Genomic DNA, 22,961 nt, shown 5'->3' on the forward strand with positions numbered 1-22,961 from the left:
CGTGTTTAGTGGTCGCGTTAACGTCCCCGCTCTGGAAGATCGGGGATCGGACCTCGGGCGCGCCGCGGACGCTGCAAGCAGCGTCTGAGGCGCGCCACAAAAGAACGGCACCTTGCTAGCGCGAGCCGAAAATGGCACGCTCTAGCGATGCGCTACACCCGAAAATCACATTGCTGTCAATGGTTGTGCTAACGGACCCGTTGCACGGCGTTAATTGTGACATTTTCGCCGTGCAACGCTGTCCGTTAGCGTTAACCCATTAACGCAATGTGAACCTAGCCTAACTAAGGGGGTGATGAAGGGGGGTTTGATTTACTTTTATAGCGAGTTTTTTATATCGGATTTTTATGATTGGCAGCCGTCACACACTAAAAGACGCTTTTTATAGCAAAAAAGTTTTTGCGTCTCCACATTTTGAGACCTATAATTTTTCCATATTTTGGTCCACAGAGTCATGTGAGGTCTTGTTTTTTGCGGGACGAGTTGAGGTTTTTATCGGTTACATTTTCGGACATGTGACAGTTTTTGATCGCTTTTTATTCCGATTTTTTGTGAGGCAGAATGACCAAAAACCAGCTATTCATGAATTTCTTTTGGGGGAGGCGTTTATACCGTTCCGCGTTTGGTAAAATTGATGAAGCAGTTTTATTCTTCGGGTCAGTACGATTACAGCGATACCTCATTTATATCATTTTTTTTATGTTTTGGCGCTTTTATACGATAAAAGCTATTTTATAGAAAAAATAATTATTTTGGCATCGCTTTATTCTCAGGACTATAACTTTTTTATTTTTTTGGTTATGATGCTATATGGCGGCTCGTTTTTTGCGGGACAAGATGACGTTTTCAGAGGTACCATGGTTATTTATATCCGTCTTTTTGATCGCGTGTTATTCCACTTTTTGTTCAGCGTTATGATAATAAAGCGTTGTTTTTTGGCTCGTTTTTTTTTTTTTTTCTTACGGTGTTCACTGAAGGGGTTAACTAGTGGGCCAGTTTTATAGGTTGGGTCGTTACGGACGCGGCGATACTAAATATGTGTACTTTTATTGTTTTTTTTGTTTTTTTTTTTATGTAAAGAAATGTATTTATGGGAATAATATTTTTTTTTTCTGCTTTATTTAGGAAATTTTTTTTTATTTTTTTTTACAAGTGTGGAAATTTTTTTTTTTACTTTTTCACTTTGTCCCAGGGGGGGACATCACAGATCACCGATCTGACAGTGTGCACAGCACTCTGTTAGATCGGTGATCTGACATACAGCCGGGCAGGATTAGAGCTGCAGCTGCAGCCTGATCCTGACCCGGAAGTGCTCCCTGCAGGACCCGGATGCAGCCCGGCGGCCATTTTGGATCCGGGGACTGCAGGGAGAAGACGCTCGGTACACGGTGAGCACATCACCGTGTACCGATCGTCTCAGGGAAGCCCGCAGGGAGCCCCCTCCCTGCGCGATGCTTCCCTGCACCGCCGGCACACCGCGATCATCTTTGATCGCGGTGTGCCGGGGGTTAATGTGCCGGGAGCGGTCCGTGACCGCTCCTGGCACATAGTGCCGGATGTCAGCTGCGATAGGCAGCTGACACCCGGCCGCGATCGGCCGCGCTCCCCCCGTGAGCGCGGCCGATCGCATATGATGTACTATCCCGTCCATGGGAATTAAGTCCCAGGTCACCTGGACGGGATAGTACGTCATATGGGATTAAGGGGTTAAGCCATCAGCGCCTCCCCATGCTCTCAATAGATTCCATGGTATAGGGAGTTTTTGCACAGTATGTGGTGCGCCCCGCCCAACCATGGAGATGACGCTGTTGCTCTGACCATGCAGTCTCAGGCTGCATCTGCCATCAAAGAAGAAGGAATTTTCTTCTTGTCTTTCTCCTCCATCTTTCTTCTCTCTATCCTCTTTTTTTTCTCTGTCACTCTTTCTCTCCTCCTTCTCCTCTCTCACTGTCTTTTCCTCTACCTCTCTCCCTCTCGATCTCCTCTACACATCTACTCCTTCTTCTCCTTCTCCACACCTCTTTCCTTCTTCACTCCCCCACCACACCTATCTCCTCCTCCTCTCTCTCCTCCACACCTCCCATCTTCTCCCTGTTCTCCTCCCTCCTTCTACATCACACTCCACACCCTTTGCCTCTCTCTCTCCTCCCTCTGTTCTCCTCCCTCCTTCTACATCACACTCCACACCTCCTCCTTCTCTTTCACCACACCCTTTGCCTCTCTCTCTTCCCTGTTCTCCTCCCTCCTTCTACATCACACTCCACACCTCCTCCTTCTCTTTCACCACACAATTTGCCTCCTTCTCTCTCTCTTCCACACCTCCCATCTTCTCCTCACTCTGTTCCTCACTCCTCACCTCCTCCTCCTCCTATACTCCTTTTCATCAACCCCTCCTCCTTCTTCTCCCTCTTCTTCTTCTGTGTTGCCAGCTGGGCCAACGCCCAATCCAAACAATGTGGTGCTTACAGCACAAGGCACCCCTTCTATGTTTCCAATACAGCCCAGCCTCTGACAGTCATGGTATCGGGGAGGAAGGTGGAGAACCTCCAGTAGAAGGCACCCCCCAAGCTACAGACACATCAGGCAGCAGACAGCTCAGCCCTGGGTGCAGAGGGGGGAGGACTGATATCATCATCATCATCATCATCTGTTGATAATGTGCAACTTCAGCACCGGTCAGAGCTGCCTACATTCACATCAACATAGAGCTATAAGCCTAGTCCACCACAGCTTCAACAAGGGGGGAGACATCCTCACACAAAAAGGCAACTTCTAAGTGCAAAATCAGCCAGTGTATGACCCCAGCACACGCTATCACAACTATTCCTCTGATGAAGATGAAGAGGGAACATCATACATGCTGTCCAGTACTAGTTAAAGAAACCCACAGGCACCAAGAATGCAGGGGCAGATAGAGGCACCACCATTACACTATGTGCACTTCAAGTCAGGTGACAATCTTCCAGACCCAGGGATGCATCCCATGCCATTTTACCGAAGAATGTAGCAGAACCAGCGAACATATATAGCCACCTGGAATGATCTCTGGGCCATGAATGGAACTGAAAAACAGGTGATGCACTCTGCCCAATCATGAAGGAAAAATTCAGACTTCTGGCAGAATTAGATGTACACGCTTTGGAGTCAGGGCCACAGCTAATTGAACAGCTCAGAGTGTGAGCCAAAGGCAGATTAGCAGGACAAGCCCTCAGCTTACATGACATGAGCCAAGACAAGACAGAGTCTGTAACGAAGTTTCATGGCAGAGTAATGCAAGTATTCCAGGACTTGGGCTTCACCATTCATCACCTGATACACACGCAAATGTTTGCACAGGCCTTTGTGCATGGACTGAGACAGCCAATCAGGAAACCACTGATAGTGGCTAGGCCCGAGAACAGGTCAATAGCAGTGGACTGACCCAGCAAAACGGGTTATGTGCGCCTAGGAGACTGTTTATTGTCAATTGTCACCAAAACTGCTGCCATTATAGCACCACAAAGAGCGCGAAGAAGGAAAGGGGTGCAGTGCTGCTGAGAACGCCGGAAGGGGAGCCAGAAATGAAGACGCTGCAAAGTGCCGAACGACACACCGGAAGAACCGCTGCAGACTCCGGAAAGGAGACACCGACCTCAATAAGGTTAGCAAAGGGGAGAAGTTATGTCAAACCAGGGGGAAGAAGTGGCAGATGCAGCCGCAGCCCCTGTAATGCCCCAAGACCTCGGGTTGGATGCAGCCACCAGTCTCATGGCACCCCCGAACCTCGCCACGGACGCACCTGCAGGCCTCATCTTACCACCGCAGCTTCAATCAGCAGGCCAGACCCTGCTGCCGCTACAGTGTCCATCATGCCGTTGTCCAAAGTAGCCAAAAGGATTGAGTCCCAACCAGGAGTAGAGAAGACAACCCCTCTCATGGTGACCACTGACCTGGAAGCACAACCACCCTACAAAGAGGAAGTGTCAAGTGTTACATCTATGACAAGTTTGGCCATTTCTGGAACCAGTGCAGAGCACCCATGCAACCCAAGAGTTGGTCCAGAGAAACAGGTCAAGGAAGAAGTACAGAAGGCAGTGAAGTACCCCATCCATAGGACAGGGGCAAGCAAGCCAGGTCTGCAAGACACTACACTCCTGACATGTGAAACCCTGTCTGCAGGACCAATACCTCAAATTGCCCTGAAAGTGGATGGCGTTGTCAGATCTTTTCTTCTGCACACCAGTGCAGCCAGAAGTGTGATGAGACCTGCGGAACTCGCTGACCCCACCTGCCTATCAGAATCCTCTGTGTCTCGCATGGGCATTGATGGTCAAGTCAGACATTCTCAGCTTACAAAGCCTCTGAGCATGTGCACTCAGCCAGAACACTCTATCCTGTCCCAGTTTGCTGGGAGCGGACCTACTGCAGAAGCTGAAGGCAACCACAGTGTTCCAGGAAGATGGGACCATGACACTTTCTTCATCCTTGACCTAGGAGGAATCATGGTCATGCTGGCGGCCCTACAAGAACCTCAAAACAACCGATGAGGCCTACCCAAGGAGGTACTGGACGTAGTACCAGAGAGTCCATGGTGTAAGGGACCCCAGGATGTGGGAAAACCTCAAGTTGCATCAGTACGGCTGTCACTCAAGCCAGGTACCCCGTACCCTCGTAAGGCCCAGGCCAGGCCTAGAGTCAAGCTACCTCTGACCAACTGAAGGTCTACATGGAAATAGGAATCATTGTTCCTTGCACATCGCCTTGCAATACCCCGCAAGGAGAGTCAGCCAAGTTCAAAATGGTACATGACCTGAGAGACGTGAATGACGCCACGGTGTTTGAAACTCCAATTGTGCCGAATCCCCACACTCTGCTCTCAAAAGGTGCCTTCCACAGCAAAAGTGTTCACAGTGACCGACCTGGTTAATACTTTCTCCAGTGTTCACTTCATCCAGAAGACCAGTACCTGTTTGCCTTAACGCACCAGGGGGGACAGCACACATGGACAGTTATGCCACAGCGGGCTTAGAACAGCGCTTCACAGTTCAGCAAAGCAATGTCCACAGTCCTTACCAACTGGGTCACAGAACATGCAGAAGTAACCCTGCTACAATATGTTGACAGTCTACTCCTTTGTGCACGTGTAAAGCCCATTGCTTGTCTCTCCTTCTCTACCTGGCGGAACAGCATTGCAAGGTCTCAAAGAACCAAGTCCAGTGGTGTCTGAAGCGAGTTACGTTCCAGAAACACTGTATTGCTCACCAGATGAAACATCTGACAGATAACCGGAAGACCACAGTGGAGAAGATGGTTCCTCCAACAACTCCAAAGGCGCTACAGGCCTTCCTTGGTCTAGTTTCGTATTGCAGAGACTGGATCCCTGAGGCTTCAGTCCTAATGCAGCCTCTGTATAACTGTGTCAACATAACCCCGTTCCTCCTGACAGATGCAGCCTTCAGCTCGTTCAAGAAGTTAAAAGACTCTGTAGTCTCAGCACCAGCACTAGGCTTACCTGACTGCGAGAAGCCATTCCGTCTCTACCTGATGAAAAAAGAAGGCCTTGCTACTGGAGTCCTGACACAGCTTCAGGGGGGAAAGCCGAGACCTTTGGGCTAATTTTACGCTTGCTTGGATCCAGTTACAAGGGAAGCCCCCTCCTGCATGAGAGCAGCATTTGCAGCACCGGCCCTCCTGGACAAGACTGCTGACATCATTCTTGGATTGCAGATTGGAAATCCTGGCTCCGCATGACATCTCAGAAATCCTCAACCAAACCCAGCCAAAACATCTCTCCACCGCCAGGCATCTTCAACTCCAGATGCACAGTCCTCAACCCGTCCACTCTACTCCCACTCCCAAGGGGGGATACAGATATGGACCCTCAGATCAAAATTCTGATCAAAAATCTGCATGATACCTTCTGCAGGGATCTGGACTTGCTCCGGATGGATGACCATGATTGCTTCAGCATCATGCAACAGGAAACAGCAGCACTACCCAAGGTGGCAAAAGAGCCACTGACCAACCCAGAGTTGATCCTATACGTGGATGGTTCCAGATTTGCAGATGATGAAGGAAGATTCCAGACAGGATGTGCAGAGACCAGCAATCAAGAGATCCTGTGGTCCAGAAGTCTGCCGCCTAGTCTGTCAGCTCAGGAAGCAGAACTGATAGCGCTGACGAAGGCCTGCCAGATTGCAGAAGGCAAAACTGCGAACATATACACCGATTCAAGGTACTCGCATGGCGTAGCACACGACTCTGGACCCGTCTGGACTGCAAGAGACCTCATCACAGCAAGCAGAACAACCGTGAAGCATCATGGAGCCATCAAGGACCTGCTGGATGCACTCCAACTTCCAAAGAATGGTGGCAGTGCTAAAAGTCAAAGCACATGGAAAATTGAACACAGTAGAGGCATGGGTTAACAACATGGTGGATATAGCAGCCAAAGAAGCAGCCAAAGGAAGGCAAAATGGAGAAGTGGGAGAGGTCGTAGAGCCGGACGGCTACTACATGACGACTGAAGACAAGAAACCTGACCAGATGACATCCTGGGATCTGCTCAAAAAGCTGCAAGAGCAAGCCCCAAAAAAGGACAAGAAGGAATGCTGGATGCGGAAGGGAGCAACACATGAAGAAGGAAGGGTATACGCAATGGACTACAAACCTTGTTTATCCCGAAGCATGTATCCAATGGTGGTCCAGTGGGCACATGGGCCCACACACAGATCAAAGACACAGATGAATGATCTGATTGGTGCTTACTAGTTTGCTCCAGGGATCTCCAACCTAACAGCCAATTCACTAGCAGCTGTCTGACCTGCGGCAAATGCAACCCTGGAAGAATGGAGAAAGTTCTCACACATCATCTTGCCAGCCCGCTGTACCACTTCCAGAGGATCCAGATAGACCACATCCAGATGCCGCCAAGTGGAGGTTTTGAATATGCCCTTGTGGTCTTGGATGTGTTCTCAGGATGGCCAGAAGTTTTTCCCAGTGAGGAACCAGTCAACAAAGACTATTGCAAAGAGACTACCCTCAGAGATGAGATACGCAGATATGGGGTCCCAGAAGTGATAGGCAGTGACCAGGGACCCGCATTCACAGCAAATTTCACACGGGAGATCTGGTCAGCAGTAGGGTCAGATTTAGGCCTACACACTTCTTACAATCCCCAGAGTAGTGAGAAAATGGATAGACTGAATGGGACCCTTAAGAACAGGATGTTGAAAGTTGCCCAAGAGACACGCAAACCATGGCATGAGACACTCCCAATCACACTACTTAGTGTAAGGCACACTCCCAGAGGCCTAGAAAAGCTGTCACCATATGAAATTTTGTTTGGGTCTAGACCCAGGTTAGGGGTATTCTTTCCCTCAGCAGCTGACTATGCAATATGATACTTTGTCTGCTTATGTAATTGAACTCACCAAGAAACTTGCTAACATCCATTCTCGAGTTTTTTCTTCATTGCCAGATCCAGATTCAGTGTCCGGTACACACTCCTTGAAGCCAGGAGACTGGGTGGTGGTGAAAAAAGTTTGTAAGGAGAACACCACTCGATCCCAGATCTGATGGTCCTGTCCAAGTGCCGCTGATGACACCAACCTCTGTGAAGCTGGAGGGAAGACCCACTTGGATCCACGCATCGCATTGCAAGAAAGCTCCCCTACAAGAAGTTGACACCCAAGCCAGAACGATGCTGTGGATGCCCTGCCTGACCGAACAGATGACCTACCTGATAAAGAATACACTACACATGCTATTGACTAAGAGACTGATTGTAACTAACCCCCGTTAGGGACAGATCTCCTGATCGCCCATTTGCGAAAAGTCTGTACGGTGTAGGGCATGGGCACTAGGCTTGCGTCAGTTCACCGGCAGCACAAAAGAGTTGCAGCGCTTTGGGACAGGAGGCTAGGATTAGGGCAAGTGATATCTAAGGGGCTTGTGATAGAAATATTTATATCATGTAGATCTCACTTGCATGTATACTCCTCTATAACCACATATACTCATATAAACGCAAATATATCTATATACATTATAATCAATGGCTTAAAATGGCTGACATATACTAATATAAGCCAGACAGACTGTTCGGTGTTTTCCACCCGAAAAGCAGAAGAACTCCAGATGTATTAAGTGCTGATGCGATGTCTCAACTTTGTCCCAGATGCAGAGAACTTCATTTTAGTTGCTTAATCAGCAGTCATATGTGCATTAATCACAATATTCCATATATATTCAGATAAACAATAACAGAGGAGCTAGACAATATGTTAATTAACTAACCACCCCTAACCACTCCCCCACCACACCTATCTCCTCCTCCTCTCTCTCCTCCACACCTCCCATCTTCTCCCTCTGTTCTCCTCCCTCCTTCTACATCACACTCCACACCCTTTGCCTCTCTCTCTCCTCCCTCTGTTCTCCTCCCTCCTTCTACATCACACTCCACACCTCCTCCTTCTCTTTCACCACACCCTTTGCCTCTCTCTCCTCCCTGTTCTCCTCCCTCCTTCTACATCACACTCCACACCTCCTCCTTCTCTTTCACCACACCCTTTGCCTCCTTCTCTCTCTCTTCCACACCACCCATCTTCTCCTCACTCTGTTCCTCACTCCTCACCTCCTCCTCCTCCTATACTCTTTTTCATCAACCCCTCCTCCTTCTTCTTCCTCTTCTTCTTCTGTGTTGCCAGCTGGGCCAACGCCCAATCCAAACAATGTGGTGCTTACAGCACAAGGCACCCCTTCTATGTTTCCAATACAGCCCAGCCTCTGACAGTCATGGTATCGGGGAGGAAGGTGGAGAACCCCCAGTAGAAGGCACCCCCCAAGCTACAAACACATCAGGCAGCAGACAGCTCAGCCCTGGGTGCAGAGGGGGGAGGACTGATATCATTATCATCATCATCTGTTGATAATGTGCAACTTCAGCACCGGTCAGAGCTGCCTACATTCACATCAACATAGAGCTATAAGCCTAGTCCACCACAGCTTCAGCAAGGGGGGAGACATCCTCACACAAAAAGGCAACTTCTAAGTGCAAAATCAGCCAGTGTATGACCCCAGCACACGCTATCACAACTATTCCTCTGATGAAGATGAAGAGGGAACATCATACATGCTGTCCAGTACTAGTTAAAGAAACCCACAGGCACCAAGAATGCAGGGGCAGATAGAGGCACCACCATTACACTATGTGCACTTCAAGTCAGGTGACAATCTTCCAGACCCAGGGATGCATCCCATGCCATTTTACCGAAGAATGTAGCAGAACCAGCGAACATATATAGCCACCTGGAATGATCTCTGGGCCATGAATGGAACTGAAAAACAGGTGATGCACTCTGCCCAATCATGAAGGAAAAATTCAGACTTCTGGCAGAATTAGATGTACACGCTTGGGAGTCAGGGCCACAGCTAATTGAACAGCTCAGAGTGTGAGCCAAAGGCAGATTAGCAGGACAAGCCCTCAGCTTACATGACATGAGCCAAGACAAGACAGAGTCTGTAAAGAAGTTTCATGGCAGAGTAATGCAAGTATTCCAGGACTTGGGCTTCACCATTCATCACCTGATACACACGCAAATGTTGGCACAGGCCTTTGTGCATGGACTGAGACAGCCAATCAGGAAACCACTGATAGTGGCTAGGCCCGAGAACAGGTCAATAGCAGTGGACTGACCCAGCAAAACGGGTTATGTGCGCCTAGGAGACTGTTTATTGTCAATTGTCACCAAAACTGCTGCCATTGTAGCACCACAAAGAGCACGAAGAAGGAAACGGGTGCAGTGCTGCTGAGAACGCCGGAAGGGGAGCCAGAAATGAAGACGCTGCAAAGGCCCGAACAACACACCGGAAGAACCGCTGCAGACTCCGGAGAGGAGACACCGACCTCAATAAGGTTAGCAAAGGGGAGAAGTTATGTCAAACCAGGGGGAAGAAGTGGCAGATGCAGCCGCAGCCCCTGTAATGCCCCAAGACCTCGGGTTGGATGCAGCCACCAGTCTCATGGCACCCCCGAACCTCGCCACGGATGCACCTGCAGGCCTCATCTTACCACCGCAGCTTCAATCAGCAGGCCGGACCTCGCTGCCGCTACAGTGTCCATCATGCCGTTGTCCACAGTAGCCAAAGGGATTGAGTCCCAACCAGGAGTGCAGAAGACAGCCCATCTCATGGTGACCACTGACCTGGAAGCACAACCACCTTACAAAGAGGAAGTGTCAAGTGTTACATCTATGACAAGTTTGGCCATTTCTGGAACCAGTGCAGAGCACCCATGCAACCCAAGAGTTGGTCCAGAGAAACAGGTCAAGGAAGAAGTACAGAAGGCAGTGAAGTACCCCATCGATAGGACAGGGGCAAGCAAGCCAGGTCTGCAAGACACTACACTCCTGACATGTGAAACCCTGTCTGCAGGACCAATACCTCAAATTGCCCTGAAAGTGGATGGCATTGTCAGATCTTTTCTTCTGCACACCAGTGCAGCCAGAAGCGTGATGAGACCTGCGGAACTCGCTGACCCCACCTGCCTATCAGAATCCTCTGTCTCTCGCATGGGCTTTGATGGTCAAGTCAGACATTCTCAGCTTACAAAGCCTCTGAGCATGTGCACTCAGCCAGGACACTCTATCTTGTCCCAGTTTGCTGGGAGCGGACCTACTACAGAAGCTGAAGGCAACCACAGTGTTCCAGGAAGATGGGACCATGACACTTTCTTCATCCCTGACCTAAGAGGAATCATGGTCATGCTGGCGGCCCTACAAGAACCTCAAAACAACCGATGAGGCCTACCCAAGGAGGTACTGGACGTAGTACCAGAGAGTCCATGGTGTAAGGGACCCCAGGACGTGGGAAAACCTCAAGTTGCATCAGTACGGCTGTCACTCAAGCCAGGTACCCCGTACCCTCGTAAGGCCCAGGCCAGGCCTAGAGTCAAGCTACCTCTGACCAACTGAAGGTCTACCTGGAAATAGGAATCATTGTTCGTTGCACATCGCCTTGCAATACCCCGCAAGGAGAGTCAGCCAAGTTCAAAATGGTACATGACCTGAGAGACGTGAATGACGCCACGGTGTTTGAAACTCCAATTGTGCCGAATCCCCACACTCTGCTCTCAAAAGGTGCCTTCCACAGCAAAAGTGTTCACAGTGACCGACCTGGTTAATACTTTCTCCAATGTTCACTTCATCCAGAAGACCAGTACCTGTGTTAGGAGTCGAGTTTCCTCTGCTGCACAGGGGGAATCTCGATCCGTGTCTGCTGCGGTCTCCCATTTGGTATCGGCCGCAGTGGGCTCTGCTCAGCGGAGACGTCGCTCCCAGTGTCTCGCTGGGGCTGATTCGGTGCATAGGGTCACTACTGCCTTTTCTGGTTTTCCTATGGTACCCTGCACTGATCTGCGGCGAGCGAGCCTCTCTGGGACTAAGTCCTTGTTTACTCACACTGAGCATGCCCAGGGCAAGGTCTCCCATTGGAGGTCGAGGGCCACATGTTCGGTCACATGCTCAGGTGCTGCAGTACATTCCATTGGTCCTTCTGGAAGGTCCTGAAAGGGCAAAACATGCTCAGGTACTGCAGCACTTTCCATTGGTCCTTCTGGAAGGTCCTGAAAGTGCAAAAACTTCAGTAGCAGCTTCCTGTGCTGCAACTATATAAACTGCGCATGACCGCACGGCCATGCGCTAGTATCGTCTTTTGCTATATGCTTTGCGCCAATGTGGTCATGTGTTTGTATGTGTTCAGGGACCCGGCTGAAATAAGCCCCTAGAATGCTGGCACCTCCGGCGAGGAGATTGTGTATAAGAGTGTTCAGGGTCCCGGCTGAAATAAGCCCCTAGAATGCTGGCTCCTCCGGCGAGGAGATTGTGTATGCATGCATGACCACTCACTGCTGACATCTGGGTAGTTGGCCTGTGCCTCTGTGAAAGTCTAACAGGGCACAGAGCTCACCTCTCGAGGTTACTCTGTGAAGCTAACAGAGTTGGTATATACCGCCATATAGAGCCGCCATTATTTAGCAGCAGGTACTTTCCTGCACGGTGGATCCCGGGTTGCGAACGCACTAATTCCTTTTAATAAACAATATATTTGGTGCGTTCCGCCAACCCTAACAGTATACTAGCGCCAGGATCTGGCTAAGTAAGGGCGGATGAACAGCGATTGCAGGGGTACATCCAGCTGCTGGAGGGCCGGTTGGCGTCTCTTGAGCGTGCAACCTCGGCGGTGGATGTTACCGCAATAGCTGTTCAGGCTGCTAGCGTGGCTGCAGCAGCTTTACCCACTGCCACCTCTGTTCCAACCCTATCTCACCTTCCTTTGCCTGAGAGATACTCTGGGGACAGTAAGTCCTGTAGGGGTTTCGTGAGCCAATGTGGTATACACCTCGAGCTTCTGGCTGCACGTTTCCCTACTGAGCGGGCAAAGGTGGGATTCATAATCTCTCTCCTATCGGACAGAGCGTTGGAGTGGGCTACGCCGCTGTGAGAGCACAACGATCATGTGTTGCAGAGTGTTCCTAGGTTTCTGGACACTCTGAAACAGGTCTTTTTAGGACCTCAAGTCACCCATGATACAGCGCTCCAACTGCTGGCTTTGACTCAGGGTTCAACCATGGTCAGCCATTTTGCTGTTCACTTCCGGACATTAGTGTCTGAGTTGGAATGGCCAGATAAAACCCTCATTCCCATAATTTGGAGGGGGCTGGCTGACCATGTGAAGGACGCTTTGGCCACTAGGGAGATTCCCGCCACACTGGAGGAGCTCATAGCCGTATCTACTCGTATTGACCTCCGTTCTAACGAGCGGAGGTTGGAGCGAGCCCAGTGTAGGCAGAGGTTTCGGCTGGCTCCCACCTTCGCCAAACCTTTGGAATCTCTAGTCCAGGCATCCGAGTCACATGAGGCCTTAGAGGTGACACGAGCGGGATCCAAGTCTCAGTCTGCCCGTGCACATAAGGTCCGTCATGTTTGCCAGCAGTCAGGACACCTTGCCTCCAAGGGTCCTCAGCGGTCGGGGAAACGTCAGCGTCTAGTGGCAGTTGGAGGAGGTACACTAGACACGGCGACGTTTGCCTCAAAGTTGTCCTTCAAGGGGACAATTACCATTGGCCCATCCACTCTTATGGTCGAGCTATGCGTGGATTCTGGGGCAGAGGGTAACTTTATGTCCTCCGCTTTTGCCCAGCGTCACGCAATACCCTTGGTGATGCTCGCCAAGCCGGTAACCGTTCGAGTGGTAAATGGGTCAACACTACCTTCACAGATTACCCACCAAACCATTCCTTTCACGCTATCTGTGTCTCCATCACATCAGGAGATAATCTCCCTATTAGTCATTCCTGAGGGAATTGATAAGGTCCTGTTGGGGATACCATGGCTTCGCTACCATTCTCCTCATATTGAGTGGTCCTCTGGGAGAATTTTGGGTTGGAGTAAATCTTGCGAGGGTAGATGTCTGAGGGAGTGCGTTCAGGTTGCTACTACACAGGTACCCGCAGATCTTTCCTCTCTCCCCAAGCACTATTGGCCCTATGCAGACGTGTTCTCCAAAAGAGCTGCGGAGACCCTTCCGCCTCACCGCCCCTATGACTGTCCTATTGACCTCTTGCCTGGTGCTGAGCCTCCCCGGGGTCGAGTCTATCCGTTATCTCTCCCGGAGACGGAGGCAATGTCCCAGTACATCCAGGAGAATCTGGCAAGAGGATTCATTAGGAAGTCAGTGTCACCGGCAGGGGCAGGGTTCTTCTTCGTACAGAAGAAGACTGGAGACTTACGTCCATGCATAGACTACAGGGGTCTTAACGCCATCACCGTTAAGAACAAGTACCCACTACCCCTGATATCTGAGCTGTTTGATAGGCTACGGGGAGCGAGGGTATTTACAAAGTTAGATCTGCGGGGTGCTTACAACCTGATTCGCATCCGTGAGGGGGATGAATGGAAGACGGCTTTTAACACCAGGGATGGGCACTATGAATATCTGGTGATGCCCTTCGGGCTCTGTAATGCCCCAGCCGTTTTCCAAGACTTTGTGAACGACATCTTCCGGGATATGCTCACCACCTCGGTCGTAGTCTATCTGGATGATATTCTCATCTTCTCTCCAGATATTGACTCCCATCGGAGAGATGTTCGCAAAGTCTTCGACCTCTTACGGGCAAACTCCCTCTACGCCAAGTTGGAGAAGTGTGTGTTTGAGCAGGAGTCCTTGCCTTTCCTTGGTTACATCATCTCTGCCCAGGGTTTGGCTATGGATCCTGCCAAGCTACAGGCTGTAATGGACTGGCAGGAACCCCATTCTCTTAAAGCGGTGCAGCGCTTTATGGGGTTCATTAATTACTATCGCCAGTTCATTCCACACTTCTCAACTTTGGTAGCTCCCTTGGTTGCCCTCACCAAGAAGGGAGCAAATCCCAAGTTGTTGTCAGAGGAGGTCTCCAAAGCCTTTCTCTCGATCAAGTCACACTTCGCTAGCGCTCCCATCCTACATCGCCCCGATGTTGATAAGCCATTTATCTTGGAGGTGGATGCCTCATCCGTTGGTGCTGGAGCAGTCCTTTTCCAAAAGGATGCTCAAGGTCGGAAGCATCCTTGCTTCTTCTTCTCCAAGACCTTCACACCAGCGGAGAGGAATTATTCCATCGGGGACAGGGAGTTGCTGGCCATGAAGTTGGCTTTTTCGGAGTGGAGACATCTCTTGGAGGGAGCTCGCTTTCCCTTCCAAGTCTTCACTGACCACAAGAACTTGGTGTATCTGCAAACGGCCCAGCGGCTGAATTCTCGCCAGGCTAGATGGTCCCTATTCTTCTCCCGGTTCCATTTTACTCTCCATTTCCTCTCCAGGGAGAAGAACGTTCGTGCTGACGCTCTCTCCCGCTCCGTGGTGTCATCGGAGGAGGAGGAGCCTCGGCTTATTGTCCCTTCTGAGAGCCTGAGAACTGTAGCACCGGTTTCGCTAGAGTCTGTGCGCCCGGGCAAGACTTTCGTACCAGCTAACTTGCGACCGGAGGTTCTCTCTTGGGCTCACTCCTCCAGAGTGGGTGGGCATTTTGGGACCAAGAGGACATCTGAGCTTCTGGCGAGAACATACTGGTGGCCGCATATGGCCCGAGATGTCAAGGACTATATTCAGGCGTGCGTTTCTTGCGCCCAGAATCGGTCTCCTCGGCAACGGCCTGCTGGGTTGCTTTACCCTCTACCGGTGGCAGACAGGCCCTGGGAGATGGTCGGGATGGACTTTGTGGTGGGCTTACCCAAGTCGCGTGGCTGCTCCATTATTTGGGTTGTCACCGACCATTTCTCCAAGATGGTGCATTTGGTGCCGCTTCCTCGGTTACCCTCAGCATGGGCCTTGGCGGTGTTGTTCATTAAACACGTTTTCCGATTGCATGGTATGCCTGATAAGATTGTCAGCGATCGGGGTCCCAGTTTGCATCTCGGTTTTGGAGAGAGCTCTGCCGTTTACTCAGCATAGAGTTAAACCTCTCCTCTGCATACCATCCTGAGACGAATGGGTTGGTGGAGAGAACCAACCAGACTCTGGTGACATATTTGCGACATTTCGTCTCTGCTAGGCAGGATGACTGGGCATCTTTGCTACCTTGGGCGGAATTTGCCCTGAACAACGCCGTAGCCGATTACACTGGTCAAACTCCTTTTCTCCTTAATTACGGCCAGCATCCGCGTGTCCCTGTGCCCATGCCCGTGTCATCCACCGATTCTAGGGTGGCAGACTGGGCGGTGGAGGCACGTGACATCTGGGACCTCACACAGGATGCCATCCGGGCCTCCAAGGAGAGAATGAGGGTTTCGGCTGATACACACCGGCGCCCCGCTCCGGTCTTTGCTCCTGGCGACTTAGTGTGGCTCTCCGCCCATAACATCAGGCTGCGAGTTGAGTCCACTAAGTTTGCTCCTCGCTACATTGGCCCGTTTAAGGTTCTGGAACAGGTCAACCCTGTGGTCTACCGTTTGGCTATTCCTCCACGCCTTGGTATCACCGATACTTTCCACGTTTCCCTCTTAAAGCCCGTTCATTTTGAAGGGTCACGGCCCAGAGGATAGAACCTGGGAGCCTGTGGAGCACATTCGGGCTCCGCTGCTTATCGCAACTTTTGAGCGTAGTGAGGCTCAAGGAGGGGGGGGCCCTAGGAGGGGGGTAATGTTAGGAGTCGGGTTTCCTCTGCTGCACAGGGGGAATCTCGATCCGTGTCTGCTGCGGTCTCCCATTCGGTATCGGCCGCAGTGGGCTCTGCTCAGCGGAGACGTCGCTCCCAGCGTCTCGCTGGGGCTGATTCGGTGCATAGGGTCACTACTGCCTTTTCTGGCTTTCCTATGGTACCCTGCACTGATCTACGGCGAGCGAGCCTCTCTGGGACTAAGTCCTTGTTTACTCACACTGAGCATGCCCAGGGCAAGGTCTCCAATTGGAGGTCGAGGGCCACATGTTCGGTCACATGCTCAGGTGCTGCAGTACATTCAATTGGTCCTTCTGGAAGGTCCTGAAAGGGCAAAACATGCTCAGGTACTGCAGCACTTTCCATTGGTCCTTCTGGAAGGTCCTGAAAGGGCAAAAACTTCAGTAGCAGCTTCCTGTGCTGCAACTATATAAACTGCGCATGACCGCACGGCCATGCGCTAGTATCGTCTTTTGCTATATGCTTTGCGCCAATGTGGTCATGTGTTTGTATGTGTTCAGGGACCCGGCTGAAATAAGCCCCTAGAATGCTGGCACCTCCGGCGAGGAGATTGTGTATAAGAGTGTTCAGGGACCCGGCTGAAATAAGCCCCTAGAATGCTGGCTCCTCCGGCGAGGAGATTGTGTATGCATGCATGACCACTCACTGCTCACATCTGGGTAGTTGGCCTGTGCCTCTGTGAAAGTTTAACAGGGCACAGAGCTCACCTCTCGCGGTTACTCTGTGAAGCTAACAGAGTTGGTATATACCGCCATATAGAGCCGCCATTATTTAGCAGCAGGTACTTTCCTGCACGGTGGATCCCGGGTTGCGAACGCACTAATTCCTTTTAATAAACAATATATTTGGTGCGTTCCGCCAACCCTAACAACCTGTTTGCCTTAACGCACCAGGGGGGACAGCACACATGGACAGTTATGCCACAGCGGGCTTAGAACAGCCCTTCACAGTTCAGCAAAGCAATGTCCACAGTCCTTACCAACTGGGTCACAGAACATGCAGAAGTAACCCTGCTACAATATGTTGACAGTCTACTCCTTTGTGCACGTGTAAAGCCCATTCCTTGTCTCTCCTACTCTACTGTTGTGAATTCTGTGGCTGAATTCACTCCTGTGGTCACGAGTGGTACTGCAGCTTCTAAGCTTCCTCCCTCAGGTGTTCTGCAGAGCTTGTTAGCTGCTTCGTTATTTAACTCCACCTGATTCTGTCTTCCTTGCTCCTAGTCAATGTTCCAGTATTGGATCTGAGCTCCTGGATCTTTCCTGTGGCCTGCTGCTCTGCTTAGATAAGTGCTTTTTGCTTTTGTTGCTATTTTTTCTCTCCAGCTTGTCGTTTGGTTTTGCTGGAAGCTCTGAGACGCAAAGGGTGTACCGCCGTGCCGTTAGTTCGGCACGGTGGGTCTTTTTGCCCCCTTTGCGTGGTTTTTGCTTTAGGGTTTTTTGTAGACTGCAAAGTTCTCTTTACTATCCTCGCTCTATCTAGAATATCGGGCCTCACTTTGCTGAATCTATTTCATCCCTACGTTTTGTCTTTTCATCTTACTCACAGTCATTATATGTGGGGGGCTGCCTTTTCCTTTGGGGTATTTCTCTGAGGCAAGCCAGGCTTGATTTTCTATTTTCAGGCTAGTCAGTTTCTCAGGTTGTGCCGAGTTGCCTAGGTAGTGTCAGGCGCAATCCACAGCCACCTTTAGTTGTGTTTAGGATAGGTTCAGGTTTGCAGTCTACAGAGATTCCACGTCTCAGAGCTCGTACTTTTGTTTTTGGGTTATTGTCAGATCACTGTATGTGCTCTGATCGCTGGTACACTGTGTCACTGGATTGCACTCATAACAGTACTAGGAGCCCACCTAATGGTTCTCAATAGAGGGAAAAAAGAAGTTCTGACATCATTTTTTTTTTTCTCTACTCTGTGTTCAGTTTTTTTTTTTTCCCCTAGACATTTGGGTGCTTCAGGACACACCTGTGGACATGGATATTCAGGCTCTGTGCTCTTCAATGGATAATCTCGTTATAAATGTACAAAAGATTCAAGATACTATTGATCAGAAATCTATGCTAGAACCAAGAATTCCTATTCCTGATTTGTTTTTTGGTGATAGAACTAAGTTTCTGAGCTTCAAAAATAATTGTAAGCTATTTCTGGCCTTGAAACCTCATTCTTCTGGTAATTCAGTTCAACAGGTTTTGATTATTATTTCTTTGTTACGTGGTGACCCTCAGGACTGGGCATTTTCTCTTGCGCCAGGAGACCCCGCATTGAGTAGTGTCGATGCATTTTTCCTGGCGCTCGGATTGCTGTACGATGAGCCTAGTTCAGTGGATCAGGATGAGAAAAATTTGCTGGCTTTGTGCCAGGGTCAGGATGATATAGAAGTATACTGTCAGAAATTTAGGAAGTGGTCAGTACTCACTCAGTGGAATGAATCTGCGCTGGCAGCTTTGTTCAGAAAGGGTCTCTCTGAGGCTCTTAAGGATGTCATGGTGGGTTTTCCTATGCCTGCTAGTTTGAATGAGTCTATGTCTTTGGCCATTCAGATCGGTCGACGCTTGCGCGAGCATAAATCTGTGCACCATTTGGCGGTATTGCCTGAGATTAAACCTGAGCCTATGCAGTGCGATAGGACTATGACCAGAGTTGAACGGCAAGAACACAGACGTCTGAATGGGCTGTGTTTCTACTGTGGTGATTCCACTCATGCTATTTCTGATTGTCCTAAGCGCACTAGGCGGTTCGCTAGGTTTGCCGTCATTGGTACTGTACAGTCCAAATTCCTTCTGTCCATTACATTGATATGCTCTTTGTCATCGTATTCTGTCATGGCATTTGTGGATTCAGGCGCTGCCCTGAATCTGATGGATTTGGATTATGCTCAACGTTGTGGGTTTTTCTTGGAGCCTTTGCGGTGTCCTATTCCGTTGAGAGGAATTGATGCTACGCCTTTGGCCAAGAATAAACCTCAGTACTGGGCCCAGCTGACCATGTGCATGGCTCCTGCACATCAGGAAGTTATTCGCTTTCTGGTGTTGCATAATCTGCATGATGTGGTCGTGTTGGGGTTGCCATGGCTGCAAACCCATAATCCGGTATTGGATTGGAACTCTATGTCGGTATCCAGCTGGGGTTGTCAGGGGGTACATGGTGATGTTCCATTTTTGTCAATTTCGTCATCTACTCCTTCTGAGGTCCCAGAGTTCTTGTCGGATTATCAGGATGTATTTGAAGAGCCCAAGTCCGATGCCCTACCTCCGCATAGGGATTGTGATTGTGCTATCAATTTGATTCCTGGTAGTAAATTCCCTAAAGGTCGTTTATTTAATTTATCCGTGCCTGAACATGCTGCTATGCGCAGTTATGTGAAGGAATCCCTGGAGAAGGGACATATTCGCCCATCGTCATCACCACTGGGAGCAGGGTTCTTTTTTGTAGCCAAGAAGGATGGTTCGCTGAGACCATGTATTGATTACCGCCTTCTTAATAAGATCACTGTTAAATTCCAGTATCCCTTGCCATTGTTATCTGACTTGTTTGCTCGGATTAAGGGGGCTAGTTGGTTCACTAAGATAGATCTTCGTGGTGCGTATAATCTGGTGAGAATCAGGCAAGGAGATGAATGGAAAACTGCATTTAATACGCCCGAGGGTCATTTTGAGTATCTAGTGATGCCGTTCGGACTTGCCAATGCTCCATCTGTGTTTCAGTCTTTTATGCATGACATCTTCCGTGAGTATCTGGATAAATTCCTGATTGTTTACTTGGATGACATTTTGATCTTCTCAGATGATTGGGACTCTTATGTGAAGCAGGTCAGAATGGTTTTCCAGGTCCTGCGTGCTAATTCTTTGTTTGTGAAGGGATCAAAGTGTCTCTTCGGTGTGCAGAAAGTTTCATTTTTGGGGTTCATCTTTTCCCCTTCTACTATCGAGATGGATCCGGTTAAGGTCCAAGCCATCCAGGATTGGACTCAGCCGACATCTCTGAAAAGTCTGCAAAAATTCCTGGGCTTTGCTAATTTTTATCGTCGCTTCATCTGTAATTTTTCTAGCATTGCCAAACCATTGACCGATTTGACCAAGAAGGGTGCTGATTTGGTTAATTGGTCTTCTGCTGCTGTGGAAGCTTTTCAGGAGTTGAAGCATCGTTTTTGTTCTGCCCCTGTGTTGTGTCAACCAGATGTTTCTCTTCCCTTCCAGGTCGAGGTTGATGCTTCTGAGATTGGAGCAGGGGCGGTTTTGTCACAGAGAGGTTCTGGTTGCTCAGTGTTGAAACCATGTGCTTTCTTTTCCAGGAAGTTTTCGGCTGCTGAGCGTAATTATGATGTGGGCAACCGAGAGTTGCTGGCCATGAAATGGGCATTCGAGGAATGGCGTCATTGGCTTGAAGGAGCTAAGCATCGCGTGGTGGTATTGACTGATCATAAGAACCTTACTTATCTCGAGTCTGCCAAGCGCTTGAATCCTAGACAGGCCCGTTGGTCGTTATTTTTTGCCCGCTTCGATTTTGTGATTTCGTACCTTCCGAGCTCTAAAAATGTGAAGGCGGATGCTCTGTCTAGGAGTTTTGTGCCCGACTCTCCGGGTTCATCTGAGCCGGCGAGTATCCTCAAAGAAGGAGTCATTGTGTCTGCCATCTCCCCTGATTTGCGGCGAGTGTTGCAAAAATTTCAGGCGAATAAACCTGATCGTTGTCCGGCGGAGAAACTGTTCGTCCCTGATAGGTGGACTAGTAAAGTTATCTCTGAACTTCATTGTTCGGTGTTGGCTGGTCATCCTGGAATCTTTGGTACCAGAGAGTTAGTGGCTAGATCCTTCTGGTGGCCATCTCTGTCACGGGATGTACGTACTTTTGTGCAGTCCTGTGGGATTTGTGCTAGGGCTAAGCCCTGCTGTTCACGTGCCAGTGGGTTGCTTTTGCCCTTGCCGGTCCCAAAGAGGCCTTGGACACATATTTCGATGGATTTCATTTCTGACCTTCCCGTTTCTCAAAAGATGTCAGTCATTTGGGTGGTCTGTGATCGCTTTTCTAAAATGGTCCATCTGGTGCCCTTGGTTAAATTGCCTTCCTCCTCTGATTTGGTGCCTTTGTTCTTCCAGCATGTGGTTCGTTTGCATGGCATTCCTGAGAATATTGTTTCTGACAGAGGTTCCCAGTTTGTTTCAAGGTTTTGGCGAGCCTTTTGTGGTAGGATGGGCATTGACCTATCTTTTTCCTCGGCTTTCCATCCTCAGACTAATGGCCAGACCGAACGAACCAATCAGACCTTGGAAACATATCTGAGATGTTTTGTTTCTGCAGACCAGGATGATTGGGTGTCCTTTTTGCCGTTGGCTGAGTTCGCCCTTAATAATCGGGCCAGCTCGGCTACCTTGGTCTCTCCATTTTTCTGCAATTCTGGGTTCCATCCTCGTTTCTCTTCAGGACAGGTTGAGTCTTCGGACTGTCCTGGTGTGGATTCTGTGGTGGACAGGTTGCAGCAGATCTGGACTCAGGTAGTGGACAATTTGACCTTGTCCCAGGAGAAGGCTCAACTTTTCGCTAATCGCAGACGCCGTGTGGGTCCCCGACTTCGTGTTGGGGATCTGGTTTGGTTATCTTCTCGTCATATTCCTATGAAGGTTTCCTCTCCTAAATTTAAGCCTCGTTTTATTGGTCCGTATAGGATTTCTGAGATTCTCAATCCTGTGTCTTTTCGTCTGACCCTCCCAGACTCCTTTTCCATACATAATGTATTCCATAGGTCGTTGTTGCGGAGATACGTGGCACCTATGGTTCCTTCTGTTGAGCCTCCTGCCCCGGTTTTGGTGGAGGGGGAATTGGAGTATATTGTGGAGAAAATTTTGGATTCTCGTGTTTCTAGACGGAAACTCCAGTATCTGGTTAAATGGAAGGGTTATGCTCAGGAAGATAATTCCTGGGTTTTTGCCTCTGATGTCCATGCTCCAGATCTTGTTCGTGCCTTTCATGTGGCTCATCCTGGTCGGCCTGGGGGCTCTGGTGAGGGTTCGGTGACCCCTCCTCAAGGGGGGGTACTGTTGTGAATTCTGTGGCTGAATTCACTCCTGTGGTCACGAGTGGTACTGCAGCTTCTAAGCTTCCTCCCTCAGGTGTTCTGCAGAGCTCGTTAGCTGCTTTGTTATTTAACTCCACCTGATTCTGTCTTCCTTGCTCCTAGTCAATGTTCCAGTATTGGATCTGAGCTCCTGGATCTTTCCTGTGGCCTGCTGCTCTGCTTAGATAAGTGCTTTTTGCTTTTGTTGCTATTTTTTCTCTCCAGCTTGTCGTTTGGTTTTGCTGGAAGCTCTGAGACGCAAAGGGTGTACCGCCGTGCCGTTAGTTCGGCACGGTGGGTCTTTTTGCCCCCTTTGCGTGGTTTTTGCTTTAGGGTTTTTTGTAGACTGCAAAGTTCTCTTTACTATCCTCGCTCTATCTAGAATATCGGGCCTCACTTTACTGAATCTATTTCATCCCTACGTTTTGTCTTTTCATCTTACTCACAGTCATTATATGTGGGGGGCTGCCTTTTCCTTTGGGGTATTTCTCTGAGGCAAGCCAGGCTTGATTTTCTATCTTCAGGCTAGTCAGTTTCTCAGGTTGTGCCGAGTTGCCTAGGTAGTGTCAGGCGCAATCCACAGCCACCTTTAGTTGTGTTTAGGATAGGTTCAGGTTTGCAGTCTACAAAGATTCCACGTCTCAGAGCTCGTACTTTTGTTTTTGGGTTATTGTCAGATCACTGTATGTGCTCTGATCGCTGGTACACTGTGTCACTGGA

Source organism: Ranitomeya imitator, chromosome 1 (genome assembly GCF_032444005.1).
Source record: "Ranitomeya imitator isolate aRanImi1 chromosome 1, aRanImi1.pri, whole genome shotgun sequence".
Classification (NCBI taxonomy): domain Eukaryota; kingdom Metazoa; phylum Chordata; class Amphibia; order Anura; family Dendrobatidae; genus Ranitomeya; species Ranitomeya imitator.